The sequence below is a fragment of the Ictidomys tridecemlineatus genome, chromosome 12 (genome assembly GCF_052094955.1).
Source record: "Ictidomys tridecemlineatus isolate mIctTri1 chromosome 12, mIctTri1.hap1, whole genome shotgun sequence".
Taxonomy (NCBI): domain Eukaryota; kingdom Metazoa; phylum Chordata; class Mammalia; order Rodentia; family Sciuridae; genus Ictidomys; species Ictidomys tridecemlineatus.
This window is the reverse complement of record NC_135488.1, coordinates 48,264,334-48,282,229: the sequence shown is the minus strand read 5'-3', so window position 1 is coordinate 48,282,229 and position 17,896 is coordinate 48,264,334. Positions and strand designations below refer to the sequence as shown.

The 17,896-nt window shown below is 41.5% G+C and overlaps 1 pseudogene; it reads right to left on the bottom strand.

The window, feature by feature from the left end:
- Positions 1-256: 256 nt before the first annotated feature.
- On the bottom strand, positions 257-3,458 carry LOC110599531 (inactive hydroxysteroid dehydrogenase-like protein 1 pseudogene; annotated as a pseudogene).
- Between the last annotated feature and the right edge of the window lie 14,438 nt (positions 3,459-17,896).

Here is a 17,896-nt window from a genome sequence, read left to right as displayed (position 1 = left end):
CCACAGCCTGGGAGCAAAGCAAGGATACGCGGGCGATTTCACCGTCCTCACACCTTGGTGGTGGTTTACTCTGGGCCCTCCACGTGGCCCCAGAGGTTTATCACAGGCTTTCTAAGTTTGCGTGGCAAAGGATGAATCTGACAGCACACTGGATGATCCGTCAAAAAGAAAATACATCAGATAAAGGAAACGTGTTTCCAATGTCAGAATGCTGTACGTGACCATGAGTTGGCAAAACGTGACTGACCGCTGGGATTCAGGCTCTGCAGGCTAAGGCCTCCTTGCCTAACCAGGGCTTGAGAATACTTGCCCCCCACACCCAGAGCCACTTGGAGCACATACTGTGCAAAAAGGAACGAATAGAGTGGAACCAGCATCCTGTGGTCCTTTTTGAAACCCCAGGGTCGAGACAGCGTGATGTGCGTCTACTTTGGGTGAAGACAACAATCACAGGCATCTGTGCAGAAGCTGCTAGGTGCATCCCTGTGGGTGGCCAAGTAGCTGAGGTGGTCTCAGTAAGTCTTCGAAGCAGAAAACACAGCTATCCAGGGAGTGGGTGTGCAGCAGGAGCCAGGGGAGATGGAGACGATGATACCTTTCTTTCCCTCCAAAACTCCTGGTGACACTACATGGATCATCATGCCAACTGGCGGTGGCAACGTTCACCTTTATGATGTCCCATTCCTTGTCCTCAGAGAGTAAAAGAGTCCCCTGCTAAATTCTGCAACTATGACCCCCTTTTCTACCACGTAGGTGCCGGCTGTCTCTGCTCTGCCTCATGGGGATGGTGTTGAGACCTCAGCTTGCCGACCCTTCAGCGTAGGCTTCTCCACTTCCATCTGTTGCACCACTGAACCGGCCCATCTTTGGTACTGCTTGGTTCCTCTGCCCTGCTCCCCAGAGAGGGATAAAGTGCAGCCTGATCGGGCTGTAGAAGTCATGGACGATGGTGACGTTTTCCTGGCCGTGTACCAGGCTCCAGCCAAACCTAGCGCTTCCATGTAGCACTTGCAAGACCTGGTGGTCTTACCTGTGCAACAGGTAGAGACTGCCCACGGCAGCCCTGGCAACCTGCAGCAGCGCAGTCTCCAGAGCCCACCTGCTGCACAACCCCCCACCCCCTCCACCCCTGCGGCCGCCGCCCCACGTGACCCGCCGCCCAAAGGCTCTATTTTTTCAGATACTAAATATTGGAAGTATATTTCCTGATATTAAGAATGCCTTTTCTTGTGTCTGAATTTTGTTACTGTTAAGCAACTTTTCCTCATTTCTGAATTCTAAAGGACTTCATTTTGTCCAGATAAAATCCGCAATGAAAATTTTAGCACCAGAAAAAGGAAAAGGAAGAGGAAGGAAGGGAGTGGGAAAAGAAGAAGAAGATGAAAATATTTTGACCTAGGTGTGGTTGCCCATGCCTGTGATCTCACCGACTCAGAAGAGGCTGAGGCAGGAGGATCGCAAGTTCCAGGCCAGCCTCAGCGACTCAGTGAGAGCCGGTCTCAAATTCACAATAATAATAATAATAATAATAACAATAATAATAACAATAATAATAACAATAATAATAACAATAATAATAACAATAATAATAACAATAATAATAATAATATAGAGTAGGCATGTGGTTCAGTGGTGCAGCACCCCTGGGTTCAATCCTCACTATGGATACATACATACACACATGTATACATACAGATATTTTGAGAGGAGAGAGTTAAATTTGTGAAGAAAAATAACATTAACACTGTTCAGATTTCGCACTTTCCCACTGAAGAAGCTCAAAGTTCTTTCCATTATTTCACATGCAATTTGTTCCATTCATGAGGCCTTTCTAATTTGCTTTCTTTTGACATATTGTGTTTTTGCCTAGGTGTCTGAATTTTCATGTGTATTTTGGAGTGTTTTATGTTTTCATTATGATTCTTATCGATGATGCATTGTTGACTACTGTTTTAAATATGCAAATGTGATTTATTTCAAACATTTTGTAGTAGATTTCTAATTTATTTTCACTTTAAAGACCATTTACTTCGTAATGATGAAACTCTAAAATGTATTCATACTTGATTCATGATGTAGTATAATCAATATTTATGTTCCCTTTTTAAATTGAAGTGGATGTAAAATTTCTCGTTATTGGATGGAGGACTTCATATATTTCTACCAGGTGTCAGATCATGTTTGTTAGTAATAGGACCCAAATCTCCCATGCCTCATTTAGTTTTTGTCAACAAAAACTTCAGGTACCGTCACCAATGTGTAACCATCTTGTCACAAGGTGAAAATCACAAATTCTCCTTCGGCTCTGTCAGCACTTACATGTTTATTATTATATCATCCTGATCAGTTAGTAAGTTTATCAGAATGTATTTTCCTAAGTCTGTTTTCTTTAAGTCTAGTTTGTCTGATTTTAGTGTAGTCAAGCCTTCCTCTTTTAATTAATTTTGGGCTTGATTTGAATTTTCATTCTCTTATCATGCTGGAATTTTATCTGACAATCTCCATATTATAATGGAAATGTGGAGCCACAGAATATGCAATGTAATTTCCAAGATATCAGATTATATTTCTATTCTAGGCTTTTGTGGATTCTATTTCCCCTAGTTTTTATATATTCTATATACTTTCTAAACCTAGAGTACTTATTGGACTGCTTCATTTAGTGCACATCTCTTTTCTCTGTGCTGCAATCTTGCTTTTATTGTTTGCCAGGTACTTTACACATTTTAATAATTAAACAGGTATCCACGCCCTGTCTTTAAAAATACATGGACTTGTAGATCCATAATTTCTGCTTTCTGCCCACAGTATACACCATGATGTCCGATATTCAACTTTAACTTTGCATCTACCCCTTTTGAGCAGTTATTGTTTTATATTCAATCTCTCTCACATTTATTCATGTTCAACAGTTTGGCACTTGTTTTTTGTTTTTGTTTTGTTTTTTTGCTTTTTTTTCTTTCAAAAATCTGAGACCTTTCAATCATATCATTCTCAGTCTCCCTGCGGTGTATCCTTTAAAAATTTCATTAATGAGCATCTTTTGAAAAGAAGAAAACCTTGATTTTTTGGTCAATTCAAATATATTTTTGTGTCACACTAATTCACAAAACAGGTACTAAAATGGTTTTAAATTTACAATTTAAAGTTGACAGTTAATTTTTCTCCTTACTTCATTTGTACTACATGTTTTTAAATTTGGGTCATTCCTTGCTGCTTTGAGAAGTCATTCCCTATAATAACCTATCAGTAGTTTGCCTGTGTTTGTGGATGGGTCTTTGTTTATTTGCATGGGGGGGGCACTCTCTAAATCTGAATAGTGGAGTCCTTCATTAGTTCTGCAAAATTCTCACCTGTTATTTATTTTTCAATTATCTCCCTCCTTACTTGATGGAATCATATTAGTTGCACTGTAAACCCTTCTACCCAACCTCTGTATCTGTTTACCTCACTTTCATAGTTCCATACTTTCCTACCCTAGATTGTGTTATGTTATTTTCCTTTTGATACATCATACAACTCATTCATTTTGTTTCCTGCCATTTGAAATCTATTGTACTGTCTTTTTTCACTGGGATTTTAATTGTACTCATATTTTCATTTCTGGAGCTCTATTTGGCTTTTCTTCTCATCTTTCTGGCTTCGTCCCATTATCCTTTTGCTAACCTCATTCTGTTGATAAACAGTTGAGCATTTAAATTCTATGAATGTTAATTTTAATATCTGCAAACTTTGCAATTCCAGTTCTCCAATATTTCTCTGACTTTTGCTCACTGTGTCTTGTTTCCTCAAACGTTTTGTGATTTTTCTATAAATCATTATTTTTTGGACGCATTGTTGGTGGGAATCATTTTGGACCCTGATTAAGAGACCGTGGGAGATCCACAGAGGTTTCAGAGATGGTTTGCTTTTGGAAGCCACTTGAGGCACTGCAAACCTGAAATTCATTAAAGATTTGGGGCTGAGTTATTTTGAGCCATAGAGGTAATATTCACTCAGTGTGTACTAACGTGAGATTGAGCTTGACGTGAGGAACTCCCATAGAAGGCTTCTCTCTCTCTCTCTCCCGCCTAGAGTCCGCATCAAGGGAGGGAGTGCCTTCTCACAGCATGGTCCTGGGAGGGGGCATTTTTACAGAACAAATTGCTTTGAAGAGTCTCATTGTGAGCCAGGCTTTCTGACCAGAGCTGTCACCTGTCATAGCCCCTGGCTTTGTCTTTGCTCGCTGCCTTGGAACCTAAACAGCAGGCTACCAGCGACTGTATTCCTGTGCTTCCAAACGTAAAGAAAGTGGGCAGATGAACTGCAAGTTTCCTCAGCCTGGCATTGGCATCTGAATGGAACTGCACGGGAGTCTGAGTGAGCTGCCTGTTGGCACCAGTGTCCTGTGAGCTTGTGTAAGTCTCTTTGATGAGATTTATTGCTTTCTATATTTACCAGGTGTTGCTATCAAAAGACAGCTAGTACCGGCTTAAGAGGGAACTTTAGCTGGGCATAGTGTAAATCCAACAACTCAGGAGGCTGAGGCAGGAGAATCTCAAGTTCTAGGCCAGCCTCAGCAATTTAACGAAGCCCCAAGCAACTTAGTAAGACCCTGTCTCAAAATAAGATATAAAAAAGGCTGGGGATGTTGCTCAGTAGTTAAGCACCCTTAGGTTTGATTACCAGTACCCAAAACACCAAAAACAGAAACAAACAAGAAACCTTAGAAAATTGTGGCTACCTTATTACCAATCCAGAATTATTGCTAATAATCAGGAGTAGAAAATATTTTCAAGCTAAAGATTTTATTGCATTTTTAAAATTTTATTTTTAAATGAAGTTTTATGTTGCTTAGCATATAAGCATTTAATTATTTATGGGGTAGTGTTATAATTGCATATGTGTATGTAATGTGTGACGATTAAATCAGGCAATAAACATTTCCATCTCCTTAAACATTTCTTTGCAATAGGAACCTTCAATCCTCTGTTTTCTTTTTTGTTTATATGTATATATTCAACATTAGAACTTTTATGTTTGTCATGAAATAATATTTATGTTTGTCATGTAATTATAATTCTTGATATAATCTTCAGTTTTGTCATTCTAATGAATTTTTTAAGTGAAATTATTTTATTTTTTAAATTTTTTAAAATTTTTTTTATTATTAGTTGTTCAAAACATTACAAAGCTCTTGACATATCATATTTCATACATTTGATTCACAATCTTCTGTTTTCTAGTTCTTCACAAAATACATGATTGTTTTAAATTATAATCACCCTGTTGTATTGTAGAACACTGCAACTTATTTTAAACCCAAACCAAGAACTGAAAACCTTAATTAAATCCCCATGTGGACTATTATTAGTTTCTTAGGGTTGCCATAACAAAATACCACAAGCCAAATTAGTTAAATAGTAAAAATGTACTTTCTCACAATTCCGGAGATTGGAAATTCCAGGTCAAGACTGCAGAAGGTGTGCTTTTTCCTGATACCTAACTTGTGTGTGCTCTCAGAGCCTGTTCTCAGCTTGTAGCATCTCTTCCTATCATGACACCAGTTCTATCAGACTGCCCCCCCCCGCCCCGTTATGACTTCGTTTAACTGGAATCACCTCCTGTTTTAGTCAGCTGGTTTTGTTGCTATGACCAAAGCACCTGACAAGAATGATTTTAGAAGAGGAAAAGTTTATTTTGAGGATCAGAGTTTCAGCGTTCTCAGTCCATAGACGCCACATCCCATCCCTGAGGGCCCCAGTGAGGCAGCGCATCGTGGTGTAGGAGCTCAGAGGAGGGAAGCAGATGGGAACCAGGCCCCGAGCAGCAGAGAGAGAAAGGGCTCCCGTCACTAAGCCCCACCAAAGGCTCCACCCCAGAGGCCCACCTCCTCCAGCCACATCCTACCTGCCTCTGGCTACTACCCAGTGAATCCCTATTGAGGGGTTAATGCACTGGTTAAGAGGATGATTCCAATCATTTCACCTCTGAACTTTCTCAAATCGTCTCACACGTGAGCTTTGGGGGGTCACCTCCTATATAACACCTCCTTATAGACGCATTTCCTAACAGTCCTAGTGGGAGCTAGGGTTTTTTTCCTTTGAACACAATTCAGGCTTTAGGATGCAGTAAATAAACCTAAGTAAATAAACCTGATTTTTAAAACAATACCTGTGGGTTTAAATTTTAAGGAGATGTGAAGAAATCGTGGAATTGCTATCAGATGGTTGGAGCCTCGCCACCTGAAGCTTTCCTTCTGTCTAGCAATCTCTTCTCTATCTCTGCAGAACAGACATTGCATATGTATTATCTATTTGGAGACGTTCAGTCCTGGAAGTGATACACTCGCTGTGTCTTGTTTTTCATCAGAGATAAAGGTCGTTCATTGCTCAGTGGGAACACAGAGTGAGAGGAAAACAGGTTTCCGGAAGACAGGAAGGGCCTGGAGGCAACAACCTTGAGCTGTGTTTGAGACTGACTTGGAGTGAGAGTCTTTTGAGAAAGTTGTGTGGGGGTGAGGGCAGGGAATGCCTTTTACGGATCCCAATCCATACCCTGTGCTCTCAAGTCAAAGGAGCTCAGGAAGAGGGCAGGGCTGACTTGTTGCTGTATCAGAAGGTGTGGATGGCGATGAAACCATTTCCTGGTGGACTTGGACATCAGATCAATGTTAAATAAATGATTAAGATCATTTATCTGAAGTACGGTGCCATTGGTTTTATATGTGAAGAAATCAAACAGACCATATGTACTTTTTGAAACCTACTTGTGCCATCGACAATGAATTCGATTACAGTCTTTTGAGATGTTCCAGGGATAAAACTGAAAACCATCCCAGGCTGAGGATTGATTGCCGAAGCAGAGAGACCATGGCATATCCAAGCCAGCCAGCATCTGTCCGATGCAATCATATCTGTCAACTGCATCTGGAGGCTGCAGATTCCAAGCAGGCTGAACATCAAGTCCTGAAATCTAACCTCAGGTTTCAAGTGGATATATATTTTGTGGTGTTATTCTGGTCCTCATTTATTATTGTCACAGAACCACTGTTCAGTTGAGCATAATTCATTGCAGCTGGTGGTCTTCAGTCCGCAAAGGCCAGGAACAAGAATAACTCCAGTTATGGGATGTAGTAACATTCAATTGTGTATATTTTTGGTTTAGAGTCGATTCAAAATATTTGGTGGTGTTTCAGCCTTTAAATTGATAGCTTACCTTCTCTGCCTGGACTTAGGAAATATCTAACTTAAAGAGAAAAAAAGCACAAGGAATTAATTCCTCCATAAATGTACATGTTTTATGTGTCTAGCAGTGGAAATGGTAAAAAAAAAAAAAAAGAGAGAGAGAGAGAGAGAGAGAAAGAGAGAGAGACAGAGAGAGAATGGATCACAATGAGTAAGACAGATCCTTTATGGTTCTTTATTCCAAGATGCATTTGGGAGCATATATTCATTTTAGGGTATGAAAAGACTAATAATCCTACGTTTATGAACTGGATATAGCAGAGGGCATTGTTAGGAGGAAAAGACTATTATTGTCACTGATTTTATGATTGAAAAGTTTTTCTGGAATGGGAATGTTGGGCAGGGAGCCAGACTCCGTAAAGTTTTACTCTTTTAGTACTGTCTAGTGGGCTAGGTAATTTTCTGTGACCCAGGTAAAACTAGAATCCTAGAGTTTGTGAGTCGCAATTTCTAATATTCATAATTTGGTAAACACTTGTACCCTAAGTACCTCTCTGTGAATTAGATGGAAACTGTTCTAAGAGGGTTAATTAAACTTCAAATTGGCAGGCACCTCTCCATATTTATATGGAGATTAAAACCCATATAGCAACAATATTAATATTCATCTTTACTGGGAGGTCAAGTCTGCCAGGACCCCCCCAGAATATAATAATAGTGACTACAGTGAATAAAATATATGGCAAGACCTCAAAGAGATACACATGAATTTTGCTTTTAAAAATACTGACCTGAAAATTCATTAAACTTCTATTGGATGAGGCAAAGATTCTGAGCAACTGGTCTTCTAAGAGCCTCCTTTGAATTGTATTTGAGCACAATTGTGAGATGCCTCCAGAAGTTGTTATACTCGAATTCGGGACCCCCAAAAGACCACCAGAGACTGAGATCGATGTAAGCAGCAAAGAGGTATTGATTGCGTGCTAGCTCAGTCCTCCGCGCACACACACAGCAACTGGTGACACTGAGAGGCCCAGAGCCCAGGGTTTGCAGCAGTTTTATGCACTCTTTGGGGAAGGCAGGGACCCCACATACATCATAGCATCTCTTAGCAAATCATCACAAACGGCAGGAAAACCAAACAACAACTCTAAAACATGATTAGCACACTCACTGGCGGGAACAAGTTGGGGAGGGGTGATTGGTCAGTACAAAAGGGGTATTCTTTGAACTGATTGGTTTAAGCCACGAGGGGTGTACGTGCTGAACTACATGGTTTCCCAACACGTTATCAACCACCATAAACTACTGGGGGGTCATCTGGCATCCCAGGTATTTCCCTGTCTCATGCTGATTGGAGGTTGCTAGGGGGCTGCTCTGGGTCCCGCCTAGCCTGACTGAGTCAGGGACACCTGGGCTGCAGACCTCTCCTGTTATTTGTAGATAAACAACTCAGCAGGGTGGGTATGTGCCTAGGAGTGCTCTGTGGGTCTTTCAAGGACAAGGGTCACGCCCCTTCCTTGGACAGGCTTTGCTCTGAGATAGAGGCTGGTTTTTCAAAATCAGAAACCCAGAAGCTTCATTCAAGCAATATCCTTCTGGATCTTCATTATTCTGAGTAAGTTAGAAACATAACTGAACTATTGAACATAAAGTAGGAAGAGGGAATCAGAGTGCACCACCCCCAAATACTACTTTGGCATGAGGATTATTTCGATCTGTAAGTAACTGAAGGTCAACAGCTGTAAGAAATCTCTCCCTGCCAGAGGAGAAGTGTTTCCAAAGAAGCGTCGGAGGAGTTTATGAGGAGGCACAGCTCAGCTCCGAATCAGCGAGGTTCTTGGCACAGTCAGGAGGAGGCACAAACAGAGGTTTATTTAGGGAATAGATCCACACATTCGGAGCAGAATGTGGGCAAATTAAAGAGAGAGACATGTTCTAGAGATTCCTGGCTCTTCTTTTAAAAGAAATTCAGTGAGGGGCAGATATGGGCAGGCATGTAGGAGTGGTATCTCCCGACAATCTCAAGATGGTTTCTGGAGCACTGGTAGGTTTAAAGATTTTTCAGCCATTTGGGAGTCACTGTTCTGGAAAAGAGGTTTATGGAGTGACAGGTCTGGAAAAGTATGCAGAACTTCCCAATTAAAGTCCTATTTTCTTGTCCTTACTTCATATTTCTTTTTAACCTAATTTTTGTTTTTTTATCTTACCTCATGCCTTCCTCTTTTCTTCCTAAATGTAGGTCCTATATTTTTATTGTAAATGTGCCCAGCCCTCTCTTGTCTTCCAGGAGGAGGAGAGCGATTCTTACCTTTACAGATGGACAGCCAACACGGAGCCAAGTTTGTATCGCCATACCCAGCTAAAATCGTCCTCATTCCCCATTAGTTCCCCGTGCATTTCTTGGTCACTTCTCCATGATTTGTCGTCCCTGGGAGTCCAAACTGTCTGTGTTCAAATAAAACACAATCCCCCAATTTTAACTCCATGAGTTTCACTTCTTTTCTGAAAACCCTCTTGTACACAAACATTAAGGAAGAATTAGCACCTTTTCTCCTGAGAATCTATCTTTGGCTGGTTTGATTCACAGGCCCCCAGACTAGAACATAAGAGAGGTCGGAAAAAGTCTCTCTTCCCTAACAAACACACTAGACTAATGAGAGTAGAGGGAATCTATTGAAAGGACACAGGGACTAGATTGAAATTTTCAATGCCACCATGTGAGTAATCCCTTGCACATACATTTTCAAGAAGACGGGAAAAACAACATTTCTGAGTGCATGCTTCTTGTCAATCACTGCATTTCTAAATGTAATAAAGCTTAAAAGTAGATCTTATTGTTCCTGATTTCCAAATGAGTTAATCAAGTTTAGAGAGTGTTTGTTCATAACTTTCCCAAGGACACACTGATCTCTTTCAGCTTAGCTCCTGCTCTTTCTACTGTAGCTCCCTTTTTATTGCAGACGTCTTAAAAGACTGCACTCTGTGTCCAGCACAGCCAGGCTGAGCTGATAATGCAGGGTCATAGTGTGTGAAGTCGCAGATGCACATACTTTTCCCCGAAGTCCTCTTCCACCCAGTTTATGTTTCTTGAATGGGTGACTTGGGGGTTTTACAATTTACTGATGCACTTTCTCATTTTGCAACAAAGAAATGTTGGCTTAAAATATAATATTTAGGCTAAGTTAATTCCTAATCGAATTCCTTTAGAGTCTTCTCTTGGTTTCATTCTGGCACCATGGCCTTTGGAGGCAACCCCCGCAAATCTTCAACCTGCTTCTATTTAAGAAGCTGGACGTCTTGTACCCTGAGTTTGCACACCCCTTCCCTCTGATTCCATGACTTTCTAGTGAGTACTGCGTTAAGCTTGCCCAGGTTCCTTGGGATTGCCAGATGAAACTGGCAATACTGCCTTCAAGTTCATTTTGCCTCTGATTTTGAGGGATAGCCTATCTTCAGCACTCCTCTCCAGAAAGATTTCTGACAGGTAAAGTTAAAAAAGAAAAAAGGAAAACTCTTAAAAATTCAGAATCTGTCATACTGCTTTGTCATAGCCCTCAAACACCTGCCTGCCTGTCTGTTAACTTTCCATCATAGGATGACAATTCCATCTATTCACTTTCTTAAATTATTTTCCCAGGGAATATCGCTGCTTTCAGTTGGGGACATGAGATCTTGTGACTCTTGGGGACACATTGGTGCACTGATGTCTAACAGGGGAAGTCCCCTCACCCCTAGGTGTCGAGTGGAGCTTCTAGGCTAATAAGTCTTAATTTTTGCATTTTAGTATGCAGCGTATGCTTCTATCTCAGAAGTCTCTTGAATTAAGCTAATATGCTTTTTACGACATAAAACCTTGGTTAGTTAAATTTTATCTACATACCAAAAAAAAAAATGTTTGGGCCTACAAAATAATTTCTTTTAGACTTCCTTTGAAGAGCAATCATCTTTGTTAATTTGGCTGTATCTTTACGGATCCTTAGATTTGACCAAGTTTTGGACAAAGAACTAATTAATGTCGAGCAAAAGAGATTGACATTTGAGTGTTTCAGATTTTTTTGTTTGTTTGTTTTTAATCAGAGCAAGTGTACATATTTACAGTTTGAACAGGTGAAAGAGGGTGGGATGAACTAAATCCCAAGGGAAGCCCAAGCTCATCTGGGGGACAGGCCTGGATGCTGGTCAAGACTCACAGGCAGCAGAGAGACCCAAGCAGCTGGATGATGGGACACAGCCAGGCCCCGAGGTTCTCCAGAGTTCACTATGGGGGTGTTCCAGTAGGAGCATGAGAATAAGTGCCATAGAAAACGGGACCAGGCAGCACCTGACTGAGAAGAGCTTGAATCCAGGGCCTCTTTCTGTGGTTGAGGAAGAACATAGTGCACGTGAACTCAAGGGTATGTTTGTGTGATGTGTAGGTGTGTAATGTGCATGCGTAGAGTGTGTGTGGTATAGAAGCAGGTGACACACATAGGAACATGCATGGTATGTACATGTGTGACATGCAAGTTGTGTGTGTGCTGTAGACACACATGTGCCACATGTGTAGCTGTGCATGCCGGTGGGTGTGTGTACGTGTGTGCATACTGTGTAGGTGTCAGTATGGTCAAGTATGTGTATATGTGTCCATGACTTTATCCTAAATAAGATAAAAATAAAACTTTATCAAAACAAATAAGTCCCCACAATAATGTTGAGGACTGAACCCAGAAACTCAATGGATGATCCAAGGAGAATAGTTGATTCAAACTATTAAAAAAAAAAAAACTATTGAGAAAAAAAAGGAGGTTATTGAAGCTCTCTTTGTCTAAAGCCAGGTTGGTGCGGGGACTGGAAAGGGTCAGGATCAGGCCCAGGAGTGGGTCCAGCTGCGAGAGCCGCCTGGGTTAGAAGGAGGGAGGATTACCCCTAGGAAGACCTCCCGTCCCAGGGCCTGGGCACAGCTGCACCTCATTTCCCCCACAGGTAAAGGTGGGAATGTGATCACCTCCACATTCTAATCCTTTCCTAATCCTTTAGCCCTCTGAATCTAAAGTAAAACATTTCTAATATTGTTTCCTGGGCACTGTGAAAAAGTGATTTGTTACTCAAAGGGTGAACAGAAGCCCTCGAGTAGAAGATGAAGTAGCCATATTGTCTCGTTACGAAAGGACGTGGTGGTGGAAGAGCCCATCGACTTCCAGAAATGACAACGATTAACTGCGGGGCTGATATGCAGATGAACACCACCCTTCCCTCTTTGAGGCTCATTAGATCTCAGATATAATTAAAACCCAATTAAAAAAAGAAGAAATTTCATATTTATTTTTGTCAACTTCTTGTAATTTCACAACATGAAAAATATGGCAAAAATCCTGAGGTTAAGAAATTTTCTTCGAAGAGACAGTAATCATTTCACCCATGCAGCTTCACAAAGAGAAGCTTTATAATGTTTTCCACTTGGCTGTGTTGTGGGTTATCATGTTTATTTTCAGACTTGATCTCTTCCTAGGAGGGGTGGATTAGCCACCTATCTCACTTGGGCAATATTAAGATGACTTATGCGTCTAATCTTTGTATTAACATGGGCCTAGAGGCTATTTAACAAGCAAGCATTTGTGAGCATAATAAGAAATAAAATGTGACAGATGGGAAGCTCTCATGAGTTAGATAGCTCTATTGGTTTCATGTTTTCCCCACATTCCCATCTGAACAGAGTATGAAGATGGATGCTTTTTTTAGTTCAGTCCTCTTAACCCTAATTGTTTTTTTTTTTTTTTCTGCTTTGAAGTTCAATTGCAGCTTCTAGCAGGATTGTCCATTAAACTCTGATTCCATCTTGTTAAGACAAATAGAGAGTTCTTCCAAGACAGCTGGCAGAGCCTTTCTTTTCTGGGTGGAGGAGGTAAAGTTCTTTCCAGCTCACTTTTCCGTAACCCAGTTAATTCTCTGCTGCTCTGTTTTTACCTTCATTCAGTCCGTCTAATACAGAGAATGCTGAGTTTGTGTTTGCTGGGATCTTCAAGTTTTAAAATACAGGCAAAGTGAAAGACCTTTTGATTGTGTGACGACTCAGTATCATTCACTGACCCTCCCATGAAATTCTGAATCTTACAAGGACAGATGATTTTAAGGAGGAAGAACAATTTTAAATCACTTTTCAAACCACTTTGGCTCCTTGTTTCTGTGTCCTTATCTGTTTAAATACACACTTCTAACTTAAAGAGGTCTTTAATATCATTTTCTACAAAGAAGATAGATAGAAAGGTCTAGGTTGCCACTGTACTTGATTCTGTCCTAATGGGTGTAGAATTTGCCCACTTCATTATTCTCCACAACGACACTGGCCAAGGGAACTGCATGATGGTCATAGAAATTCACCATAAGGAGAGGCCACATTGAATGGGAAACTTTTAAGTCACTCTTGTGGCACCATGTCCTCTTCTTGGGTTCCTTCTCTAATAGGTTCACAGTTTTTTGTTTGTTTATTCTTCTGTTTTACTCGGTCATCCCAAGAGAGTGGACCTTGTCCCTCAGTGTGGGTCGTGGAGGTGAGAGTGGAGGGTGGCCAGCTGTTGTCCTGATACGTTTGCTATTTTTGGAATCTCATTGAGAACAAGCACACTGAGAAGCAGACACTCAGGGAGTGTGCACTCGGCTACTCATCAGACAGCAGATTCTATGAAACACCAGATCTGAGAAGAACAAGAAAATATCGCTCTTCATTGCTAACTTTGAAAACTCAGCTTCTGGTCCATTCAACAAAATGACCCCAGACCCATCTCCAAGACTTTGAGATCAAGTAGCTCATTCTGCTGTGTGGGTCCCCGTTTGTCTACACCATGCTCTGCTTCCTTCCATAATGCAACAGAAAAGTTTGCTCCTGAACTAAAAGCCCCTTCTCCTGCATCTAAAATGAAGGGACAGATCTAAAAATGTCAACAGTGAACTTCAAATGCAAAAAGGCATTTCTAAGTGATATGAGTCGTGGTACAATGTGTAAATAATAAAAATCAGGTAAATAACACAAAATCCCATTTCCACGCTGAGAATGTGTATCTGTAGAAATATTTTAGAGACACTGCTCAAATCATCAGTTTGTACGTTCTGCAAATATTTATTGAAGACCTACTGCATGTCAGACATTGTTATGCATTGAGATTGCAGCAGTGAATAAAATAGGTAAGACTCTGTCCCAAACTATTATAATATGGTTGGACTAAAAAATAAATAATTGGGCAAATTAATGTATACTGTTTCAGAAATTCATAGGAATTGACTGAGATCATCAGTGCTTTTTGTGTAAGTTGGGGGGAGAGAGAGAGAGAGAAAGAGAGAGAGAGAGAGAGAGAGAGAGAGAGAGAGAGAGAGAGAGAGGGAGGGAGAGGGAGAGAGAGAAGGGTAGATATGGAGACAGTGAAAGATGTTGAACATAGAAGGCTCACACCTGCTCTCACTGATATAAAACCCCAGAGTGGGCTAAGCTAATTCTGGCACCAGAAGTCTGCATTATGTTCACTTTTGGAGATGAGGAACATGATAGTGACTATAAGGAGCTTTTTTCTATTTCTTGGCCTGACTTTTATTTCCATGGGTGACTTATTTATAATAATTCATCAAGCCAGATTATTATAATTTGTCAATTTGTGTGTGTGTGTGTGTGTGTGTGTGTGTATTCCACCATAAAATTTATTTGAAACCAAACCAAACCAGAAAGAAAAAATAAAAAAGACCTCACTAGGTAGAGAAGACTCTTTGCCTGGCGGCTGGTTGCAACTCCAGACCTTCGTCAATTAACTGGCCGGTGATACTGGTTTATGTTCTTTGATTGTAAATAAGTAGGCAAATAGATAAATATATAAAAGAAACACCAGCTCCAAAAAAATCTTGCTGAATCTGACTTAAGCATAATAAGGCCTTGGTTGAATGTCTCAAAATGAAAAAAAATTCAGTTCACACACTCCTATATGCCAGGTTCTCATTTTCCTGCCCAAATGCAGTTCTTTGCTATTGGAAGCCCTGCTCTGCTGCAGTGATCCAAACTGAATCTGCCCTCAGCACCTCCTTTTCCTTAGGTTGCACACAGGATCTACGTGGAGGATGTTTCAGGCATGCAGTGGAGTCCTCAGGGTCCTCTGCCAGGCTAGGGTCTCTTAAGATGTCCAGGACCTGCCTCACTGGTCTCTTGTGCCTGGTGGACTCAGTCCCATCTCATCTGTATCCCTGTCTTACCTTACTTGGCTGCACCAAGACCCCTCCTCTCCCCCCATGACACTCTGATGTACCAGGTACTCAGTAAGACTCTCTATAGAGTTGTTTTGTCACCCGCACATTCTTCTGGAGGTCTGTGAACCTCCCAAGAAAGAGAAACTAGCTCCTTTTTTTCCCAGATTTCACAGACCTAATTAGGAGTTCCATCACTCCAATCCAGGCTCAGGTTGGGGTGGCTGCAAAGGAGGTGGCAAAATACATGTGTGCTCATGTGCACATGTGCAAGAGATTTTTCACACGTGTGTAAGGGTGTTCGTGCAGGTATGTGAAAGTACATATGACAGTGCGCTTAAGAGGATAACTGTGCATGTGTGTGTATGATCTTCTGTACGTGTGTATGCATGTTTCCATGTACATGTGCTTGTATGTGTGCGAGTCTGTGAATGTGCAGAGAGGTGTGTGAATGTGTATATGTGTATGCATGTGTGAGACTTTAAGTGTGAGTGTGCATATGCATGTGAACATGTGAGAGAATGGATGATTACATGTGACAGTTTACATGTAAGTATGTGCATATGTGAGTGTGTATATGCATAAGTGCTTGTATGAGTGTGTGCATGTGAAAGAATGTGTATACCAGAGTGTGCATGAGTGTATGTGTGACTACAGCAGCATGTATGTGAGCAGCCCCAGGGGGTGGCTGTCCCCAGCCAGGTCATGGACTACGCCCTGGGTCCCTAGGGTTCACGTCTGCTGCCCTCGTGGCTTTGAGGTGACAGAAGACATTCAGGCCCCAGAGAGAGCTGGCAGAAGTCTCCGTTAGAACAGCAAACAGTTAAGTTAGACAACCAGTTAAGTTCAGAAACTGAGAACTTGATATTCCTCCCTTTCATGGTCACCCAGGTTCATTACCAAGTTTCTCACAGTGAGAAGATGAAGGAAAATACCCAGGTATGAAAGCTTGTTAGCAGAAATACGACGGGAGTAAACTTTAACAAGCACAGCGACTAGAGCCTGAAAAGTGCACTTCTGTTCTCACCACTTTAAGCCTCAAAAGAAAAAAAAAAAAAATCTGTGGATTAGGTGTCCAAAGAGGCATGTTTCCTTCCTCTCTCGCTTACCATCAGGCTTGCATTGCCCTTGAGAATAGCCGCAGTGGACAGGACCCCAGAGTGTGATCCCTGCCAGTCACAGGCAGTCTTGCATGTCTTTCCCATCACCATGGGCCGATTGGGGATTGATGGTACCTGGCTCCTGCCAATCAGACACAAAATGCCAGTTGGACACAGAAGAGACATCTGGGATATATTTCCTTTCTTTTAAATTTCCATTTTTCATTTGACATATTTATACTTATTTATGGGGTAAAGTATGGAAGTCAACGTATAGACCATGTGCTATGACCAAATCAGGGCAATTACCAGTTCCTTCATCTCAAATATCATCATTTCTAGGAGCTGGAAACCTTCAAACTCTTCTGCTCTAGTGATTTTGAAATGTATGATGAACTGTTACAGATAACTTTTCCTATTGTGCTCTACAACATTAAAACGGCTTCTCGTATCCCAAAGTATGTTGGTCTCCATTATCCATCCTACCTGTCTCCCTCCCTCACCTCTCCCCACCTCCAGCGACATTTCTTCTACCCTCTTAAGTGTGGTCAGTGTTTTCCGCCTTCATCAAGGAGGGAAAGAACAAGCAGCCTTTATCTCTCTGTGCCCGCCTCAGTCACCTTCTTTGAGTATTTTCCTTCTTAACAATGAGAATCTAGTGGGATGTTCCCGTCACCTCCCGTCTTTGTTTGGCAGTATGCTGGTAAGGGTGGAAATTTTGGAGCCGGTGCAGCCGGCTCCCTCGTACCCAGGAGGTGGCAGCACTACTGGGTGGGAGGGCCCTTGTTTCCACACTATCCACCAGCCATGAAGTTCACCAAGTTCTCAGTACCCACTCTCTCACTCCTGGTTAAGTGAGGCAATAATTTGTCCTATCATAGATCTTTTTTTTGACCCAGCATTTTATTATCGCATGCCATCAGGAAGGACATTCTCCTTAATACCTTTTGCAGATAAGGACTCCTAGACTAGGAGAGATCAAGTGAGCTACCTAATATGGCACAACTGCGACATATTTTCTGAAGTTAAGTTCAGATTTTTGAATGAGGCATATTTTTTCAGTGTACAGTGGCCTTTTTATGGAGTCACAAGAGCTTTAGAGCTTGGTTTCTATTTAATCACAGATGAGCTCCTCATTCATCTCCAAAGGCCAGGCAGACCCTGAGCATCTGCTCTCATGACCTATTTGCACTACGCCATGGCTCAGCAGGCAGGGGGTTATTTAAATTCCATGTGAGGCCCTTGAACCTCCCCTCCCCCACCAAGGCCACCAACTCTGTCAGTTCCTCACGTGACAATCATCGTCCATCAACATGTGCACTCTCTTTCTCAGTCCTGGTGTGGTGGCAGAATCCTTGGGTTTTTTAGGCAGTTGATGCTACGCACTTCTCCAAGTCTTCATGCCCACCTTTGACCCATTCCAAATCG